Source organism: Alligator sinensis, unplaced genomic scaffold (genome assembly GCF_000455745.1).
Source record: "Alligator sinensis unplaced genomic scaffold, ASM45574v1 scaffold210_2, whole genome shotgun sequence".
NCBI lineage: Eukaryota > Metazoa > Chordata > Crocodylia > Alligatoridae > Alligator > Alligator sinensis.
Window position 1 is genome coordinate 790,307 of NW_005841946.1, and position 8,866 is coordinate 799,172.

An 8,866-nucleotide genomic window follows, 5' to 3' on the forward strand; every position below is an offset into this window, starting at 1 on the left:
GCCGTGCCCCGCCCCACCCGCCCATGGGCCGCCGGCGGCCCCGAGCGGCGCCTCCCGCCCGCCCATTGGCCGCCGCGCGAGTAAATAGCTAGGTTGTCAGGGGCGGCAGGTCCACGTGGTGGGCGCGCAGCGCGCGGGGCAGGCACTAGGGGGCGCCCCCTACCCCTACCCCTGCCGGCTGGGTGGGAAATCCTGGGCTGCCACCCCAAGCATCCTGGGGGGTGTTGGAAACCCCTCCTGGCTCTCTCTTGCCTTCACTCCCCTGCTGTTTTTCCCCCAGGGCAAGGGGAAAGCACAGGGGGCAGGAGGCTGGCAGTGCAGTGTGGACACAGTTGGTCTGGGCATTGGGGACGCGCGAGGTCTTTCCTCGACGACATGTAGCTCTTGGGCGCGGGAGCGAGACGCCCGCGTAGCCTGCGTGGGTCAGACACGCGTCCCGGGTAGCAATACGAAGCGAGCGTTGCTGGGTGGCGAAGGCTTCCTTCCTCTCCGACCTGCTCTTGCTTGGAAATGGCTCTTGGAAAAATGCACATCCCCGGCTGCTTAAAGCTTCACAGGTGTCGCTTTGCCGCAGGTGCAGCGCACAGCCGTGGGCGCCAACTTTTATTTTTCGGGGAGCCCTAAGAGGATGGACGTGTGGGAAGTGCGACACATTTCGGGTGCGCGCGCTCGGCACCTCTATTCGCAGCAGTTGCCTAGATAAAAAAACTCGGCCATCACCAGCTCCCTATCTCCCTCGGCTGCCAGCGGAGAAGCTCCCCGGACACCCGCAGATGCATTCGACGCGCGGGGGCTGCCGCTTTGTCCCGACTTCCCACCAGCGGTTGTGCTCCTCTGTGACATTTGATGTATTGTTTTTCTCCAATACTGGGGGGATTCGAGTGGCTCTGCGGGATCTCCGTTGCTTAATGGTTATTTCATGTGTTCTTCAATGACTACCTGTATCATATTCCCCCATCGAAAATCTTAATCTTCAGTTGATGTCTCAGTTCGTTACCCGAAAAAGAATTTGGTCAGGAATACAAAGCAGACAAAACTGTGCCGTACATCATTTTGTATGTTTGTGCCAATGCTCTTGTTATTAAAGAGCTGGGGAGCAAAATCACCGACTGAGAGACAGAAATGAATCTTCTGTGGTTTTATGAAGGTCCCGTTTCTACTGGATGTCTAAAGAAATCATCAGGATTCACCACTTCACGGATACAATTTTAGAAGAATTCAAAGCCTGAGCCATAAAAATGTGTGAATTACTCGTGCAAGATTTACAGCAGCACGTACAGCCGTGACAATAGCCCAGAGTTATTATTAAATAGCCCAGAGTCACGCCACTGGTGACGTCTGTACCAAAGGGCAAACTGGTAGAATTGAATTGAATTAAATTAAATTAAATTAAATTAAATTAAAACAACTTCTGTTTTCCCCCCCAATAGATTTAAAAAAAAAAAGACAGGGGTGGGGGTGAAGGTGAGGAAATGGCTGTTTGTCAGTGGAGGAATGGGCAATGCAAGGACCCAAGAGTGAAGCATGTTAGAAGGCGACACAGGAGGAAGGGAAGGGAAGGAAACAAAGGTTCAGAGAGATGGTGAAGGGAGGTGATTACGCACATGCCAGGTGTACTCGTGAATCAGAGCAAAACCAACCTGAAAACAAATTCAGAGAGGAAACGAGGCATGATCCCTACCTCCAAGCTTGGCCCTATTCCCAAATTAAGTCCTAGGTATTCCTCTTCAATGCCCTCTATTACAGCATCTGATGGAGTGATGGGTTCATGAAAACTTGTGCTAGATATAATTTTATTTAGTCTCTAACAGTGTGTATATATACCCTGTCTTCTGACTAGCTTCAGACTAACATGGTGAACTACCTCTCTCAATTGAACCTATACCCCTCTCTCCACCCACCCTCGCCATTACAAGGATGGTCACTCCCCTGCCCCCCAGAACTCGTGGAGTTTCCTTTTCTCTCCATATAGGTCTGTACATCTCAAAGCAGGCAGGTACGTGAGCACATTTGCGTATAACAGACTAGCTTACATGCTTACCTAATAAGGCAGACAGTCCAGAAAGCTGGGGGCATAATGCAAATGGGTTTGGCCTTCATTTGAATACGGATGACCTCGTCGTTAAAACCTGAAAACCAGAGATGGGCCAAATATGACGGCATTTGGGATTTCTCCCGTCTCGCCTCCACTCAAGGTGCTGCTGTTACTGTGACCGCCGTGCAATAAGAGACATTAAGAAGAAACGTTTTGCTAGACATGTAGTTGTGTGAAACCCTGGGTGAGACTGGGTCTGCTCTTCTCATCCCAGCCACGTCTCAGATCTTAACATGCCCATGCCCAGAGAGAATTGGAGGCATGCTGCTCCCTTCATACCCCATGGTCTCCAGGCTCAGGAGGCTCTACTACCCACACACCTCTATTCTCCACCGTCTCAGCCAGGGTGGCTGCAATCATTCAGACCTAGACTTCCTATTCAGGTCCCTTGGTTTCCTACCATCTGGTGACCACTCAGTGACCCAAGTGGGGCAAGCTGGTGATCTCAAACCCCTTCGCACTAGATAAGCATCCACGTGTAAAAGCCTGTGTGCCTGGTGGCTACCTCAGCAGAGAGGCAGAATTGTAATTGGAAGTGAACTACCCTCTACCCCGGGTGTCCTTGAAGCAGGGTATTATTGTGTGTAAGTTGAAGTTCCCCCCCCCATGCAGATAGCTCGGGCTGGAAAAATCAGCGGATAAACTAGGGCTCTCTCTCTTCAAGGCTGTTCATCCAGGGTCTTTCATTGCACTAACCTTGGTTAAAACTTTTTGTTTTTAGGAAAACATAATCTCCCTTAATTAAAGGCAAGCGTAAGGCAGCACCAGGGAATGGGAATTCAAGAATGAAACAAACCCCTTGGCTTTGGTCGGATCAGCTCACGTCAGCTCTAAAGGAGCGTTAGACTGTTTTCTAGAGGCAACCCATAATTACATGGTAAAGGAACCAGTCTGTCAGGGAAAGTCCTTCAAGAGTTGGAGAGGGGGCAGAAGGTTGAGGAGATGCCAAAAAAAATCAAGGCAAGGTCTATAATTTTCTATTTCCTCTATAAATTCAAAGCAAACTCCGACAGCGAGGTCTTGACAAGGGTGTCATTTGCTCTATGTAGTCCCTCTGAAATCACTGTGCTAATTAGATAATGATGTAACAGATCAGGATTGATAGGGCATGTTACCTCTGTCCTCACCCAAAGACCTCGGTGTGCCTTAGAAAGATTAATAAAATCCTACCAGTAAAATATAGAATAACCCCTTTTACACACCAGGAAACTGAGTCGCTGGGAGGTTAATGGCCTGATTTTCAGGGATGGTGAGTACCTCCAAGGCATCCGGGGAATGGGCAGATTTGCTGCTGAGGTTTAGGTGTTTCCTACCCCAGACAACTAAGGAGCTGGTAGCAGCAGTGGGAATGGAAATTGGGAGCCCCGTCTCCTCATCCTCTGCTTGGCCCTGGGGCATAATTACCTGTAAAAGAAGGTGAGTGTCAAGCCATAGACGTACAGTACTTGCCTTTGACAGTGATGCCAGTGGTCCCCTCCGGCCCAGCAGGCGTGTTGCAGCGTGATGTACTAAGCCATGTGCCAGAGCAAGGGAACGGGCACGCTGATCCCAGGGAAGCCCTGCCCTGACACGAAAACGGGCTGTTTCACCTGATGTCACGCACTCCTTTGCCCAAGCTACTCCAGCATGTTCACAGACCTTCAGGACAAGCCTAGGTCCAGTCTCAAATGGGTGGTTCAGATACACATTGGAGCAGATGAGACGCACCGGCTTTGTCCTCATTGTCCTTTCAGCTTTTGGGTTCAGTCTGCCTCGAAACCAGAGACAGGCCCCAAAGGCCAAGAGCCCGGTGCAGGACCCGCTCGTGCAGGGGCAGGTTTGGGGCCTGCAGCTGCTGCTTGCTGTTTTCTCACAGGAGGCAAACCAACCCCTCGGACCCAAACACACCCAGCACCTCTGGATAGCTCAGACGTTGGTTAGGTCCATCGCTACCCTGGTTCTAGGAGTGGGATTCAGGGGACCCCACTTTGCACTGCTCTGCATGGGGTCGAGCTGTCATTCCACCCCGCTTTGGCCTTCTCAGAGGGTTAGGAGGCTTGCAGCTTGGCTTGGGAGCTCCCAGCCCTGGGAAGAGCCATGAAAAGTTCAGCCTTGTGTGTTTTCTCCAGCTCGCCACCAGCCCTCGTCATCTGCTAAGGAACCTGGACCTGAAATGGCAGTGCACTCAGGCGGTCACCTTGGGCTTTGACTCCTGGGAAGCGTGCGCCTGGTGACTTGCTCACGGTCTCCGTGGGTAGCCGATGTCGTTTTAGCTCGGAGGCATGAAGTGCTTGGCAAGCCGGCCCCTTCGGTCTCGCGCTGCTCTGGTACGTGTGTCTGGCGTTAGCCGTTGGTGAGAGGAAGCTTGGCTGGACGGGCACTGCCGGCATTCCCGCAGAGCTGGGTCGGGTCAGCACCGCCGGGTCCGAGGAGGGCACAGGCAGCTCTTCCGGGAAGGGCCTGAATATGATATTCAGGCCCTCTGAGAGCAGGGGGGGAAGGTGCATGCAAGCCAGGTCAGGTCACCAGCGAGCCTTGTGGCACCTCTTGGCATTATCCTCCCTCAGCTAGAAATGGAGGGGTGAGCCCTCCCGGGTAAACCCATAGGAAGGGAACAGCCCTACATGCAGCAGTGGTCTCAGTGCATGAGAAACACAGAGCTGGAGTGAGACTAGGCATCTCCTCACCCCTGTAGTGAGCGATGGCCTTCTGGGACATCTCAGGTAGAAATAGTTCAAGGGTTGAGGGGAAGCTGGGGGCCTTGATCTGGACCCCAGCATTTCTCCTTGCCCCCTCCCTCCGCACAGGGCTCCCCTCGTTTCCCAACTGGCCCGAGCAGAGCTCGGCCTTGCAGCTCGCAGGAAACAAACTTGGGCTTGACTCCTTGCCATTTTGAACATACAACGGGGAAGCCAAGTTTCATGGCCATTACTGTGCAGTTAATAACCCTTCGGAGACTGCAGACATGTGTTATATCCATCTTCCCCAGCCGCCGTTCGGCTCTCGGCCTGGAAAATGCCAGCAGGCGAAGGGTTAACTTGGCTGTTCCCCAAAAGTCTCCTGATTTCCAGTCTCCCCGCTCTCAGGAAACCTCCCTGTCATGTTCTGCAGGGGACCGTCTGGGTGTGAGAGCCACGGCTGTGCTCAAACAGGGCACACGCTGCCTTCCTCCCATTGCTTCCTGCCAGATACTGGAGTTGTCAGCGACTCGGGGATGCCTCAGTTTCCCTTTTCTTATCCTGCCCTTAGCCCCAGTGCAGAGGAGTTGGGCAGGAGAATGGCACTGATGCTCCTGTTCTGCCAGAGGAAAAGCCCCAGCGAGGGGTATTTTAAGGACAGAGAGTGATTGAGGGCCTTGGGTTTTCATGTCTCTTACAGGAGACATCGCCTCTCGCAGGGCAGCTGTCCTTAGTACCGCAGCAGGGCTGTGGCTCTAGACGCATCCTCCGCTAGCGGAGAACAGTCCCTGCCTCTGCACAGCCCCTCTATCAATTTGGCCCCAAAGGTCTGTACTAGGATCTCCACTTTACAGATGGGGAAGCCCAGGAGCAGAGAGCATGCACGATTCACCCGGAGTCACCTGGCAAGTCATTGCAGACCCAGGAAGAGAAAGCAGATGTCCCGAGTCCCAGCCCAGTGCTCTATCCAAGAGCCCGCCAGCCCTGCAACAGCCAGCTACATCCTAGGGACATAGGACCTTCAGCTCCCAAAACAAGGGCTCCTGCTTTACCAGCTAATGAAAGTCCTGCATGTCCCTGGGCTGCTCAGGTTCCCCGACCATGCGCCGTCAACTGCTGTCCATGCTAGTAAAGCCTCCAGCCACTTTCCAAATCTCAGCTCCCACAGGCAGTCATGTCACCGGGGGGTGGGGAGAGCAGTACGGCACTGACTGCGAGGGGCACCAGGATCCCCATCCCCGGATGTCTTTGCCGCGGCCCCAACCTGCTTGGCCACTGGAGCCGGGCAGTGCAGTCCTGTCCCCGGCAGTGTACCTGAGGGCCGGGGGGCAGGCAGACTGGTACTCCCCCTGCCAACAGCATATCAAGGGGCACCAGGCACTTCCCTTCCCCTTGCCCTACCCAGTTGGTGCTGGATGAGCTCTCTGTGCCTCTGCCCACAGGCAGGGGCATGGAGATCAGATGAAGTCTTGCAGCGCCTGGATGGGGCAATGCACTGGGAGGAAAGGGCACTTGGGAAGACCAAGAGGTGGTAGATTAGGGTTGTGCACCTAGTGTGTACACAGTGCCTGGAGCTGAACAGGAGCAGCTTGCTCTCACCTGGCTCCAGCAGGAACGACTGTGCCAGGCGCTGCCCTTGCTGCTCGGTGCCCTGCAAGCATGCATCACTGACTGTCCACAGTATGGCTGGGGATCTGAAACACAGACAGGCCACGCCAGGGGCTCCGCTGCTATGCCTTGGCTCCCAGACTCAGGAGGACCTCTGGGCTCCCTGAAAACTAAAAGAACATTTCAAGCCTTGTGACTGCAGAGAAAAGCAAGGGAATACAATGCCAATGAACCCTGAGGCAGAAGAGAAAGCATCCCACAGTTACAAAGGCTTAAAAATCTCCTGAGTTTAAGCTAATCATGTGCTTTAGAGCCTGACTCCTGAGTGGTGAGCGCCGGGCGTCTGCAGCATTGGACATGGCGCAGGTGGAGCCGAGTGCCCCCCAGCCCCTCAGAGCTGCCTAGGAGCATCCCCATACTCAGATCACCCATTCCTGGGGGCTGCCTGATCCTTCCCACCCCTAAACCTTGCTTTGCAGTCTCTGCAAGCCCCTGCATACCCAGAGTCCTGGGAGTGGAGCAGGAGCCTGGCTCAGGGACAGCAAGAGGACAGTCAGAGGCCTGGCTCAGCAATGGAGAAGGACACCGTGCTTCGCTCTGCCCAGAGGGCTGAGGGATGTAGGAGGAGGCTGGGTCTGTGCGTCTCCACAGGCCTACAGCTTCTTCTGTCTGCTGTGAAAGGGCTAACCAAGGAAACGGCTGGCTGGGAACCCTCTTGATGATGTTTTCCTATTTCTTTAATACCTTTCCTCTGAGCCCGTTCGCCTCCCTTCTCCGCGTCTTGGCTAGCTAGCCTTGTAAAGCAAACAGGAAAAGAGCTCCGTACACGCAGAAGGAGGGATTCGAGTGGGCTGGGACAGCTGGCCAGAGGCTTTGTGAGCGCCGAGGCGGGCCGTGGGAGCCAGGGGCTGGGAGCTGGCTGGGCCAGGTGACACAGCCAAGTTTGGAGCAGCAGTTTTGTGTTGACAAGGAGTGAGAGAGAGAGAGAGAGAGAGAGAGAGAGCGCAAGACAGAGCCCTTCTTCTCCTTAGCTATCCCAGCCCTGGGGACCTCCCTGCTCTCTGCGCAACAGGGTGCTGCTGGCAGGGGTACCCAGATGCACGTGTGGGCCCCAGGGAACAGCACGTGCAGAGGGAGGAAGGCTCCATCAGGAGCCCACAGCAGTTACCTTCAACTTTTTTCATGTCCTCTGCAGAGGATGCAGCAGGTCTGAGCCCCGCAAATCCCAGAAGACCTGTGGAGATGCAGGGAATGAATGAGATGCCCCTGGTGTCCATCCCGATGTTTTTGCAGCTGGGCCAGACCATCTCCCCTCATCGTCCTGCACTGGTCCTGGGGCCAGACATTGCCCGCAGGGCCCCTCAGAGGAAGGAACTTCATGATCAGTGTGTGTGAGCCAGCTGCCCCACCTTGCCAGCGAAATGGAAACCTTTACTAGATCCTCTCTCTTCCCATTTTCTTCCTATGACTCAGTGAGGCAGAAAAGTCCACTCACGCTTTCACAGATGAATCAATACCTGTGAGCAGGGTGGGAGACCAAGGCACACACCTCCAGCACACTCTCATGGGCGCACTCTCACAGACTGATATGGAGAATGTGCTCTGTATTCAATGGACTGCAGTTACAAATGCTCATTATTTTAGGCTAAATTTTAGACTGTCTCTATTGCATCGTTCTTGGAATAGCAGCTAAACATCCTGCATTTATGCAGGAAACTGGAGCACTAGTACATACATGATAATAATAATAAAAAAAAAAAACCCCAAACCTGGTCACTATTACTTTATGGATAAATTCTGCTACCCACCAGAGTGATATAAATCAGGAGCCGCTGTGATGGAGTAATGCAACTTTACGCTGCCACACCAGGCAGCAGAGTCTGGTCTTTACTCTGTAATCTGCAGAGGTCACGGAGACCTCTCTGCAGACTAAACCCCAGGGAATCATGAAACTAAATCAGCAGTACAAACCTACTCAGCATTACCGACATATTGTCTTCAACATTTTTATTCCATGCAGGGTTGGAGCTTTTTATTCTGGAATCACAATACCAAGATTTCCTTCAGGACCTAAGGGACAGAAGAAAAGTAACTCCAAGTCACTATTCATCTCCTTCAACTTGAGGGCCTGCCAGGAGACAATGTGCTTCTGAGCATAATCTAGAGCATTTTTTAGGATGCTCTACAGCGGAGTGTCTACACGTGCATTTACGCCGGCTTAAATTTACTGTGCAGTAAATTACTGCACAGTAAGCGGGAATACTGTTGTCTACATGTGCAGGCATTAAAGCACATTAACGCTCAGTGTGGACTGACTTAGGACTAAAGTTAGTCCCAAGTCAGTCCACACACACACACACACACACACACAGTGTTACTGCTCAGTAAGGCGTCTACATGTGCGTTACTGCAAAGTAAATAATCAGGTGTAAATTTGATACCTGCAGGTATCAAATTTACATGCAAGTCGGCACAAGTCACCATATTTGCTGTGCAGTATGAGTGT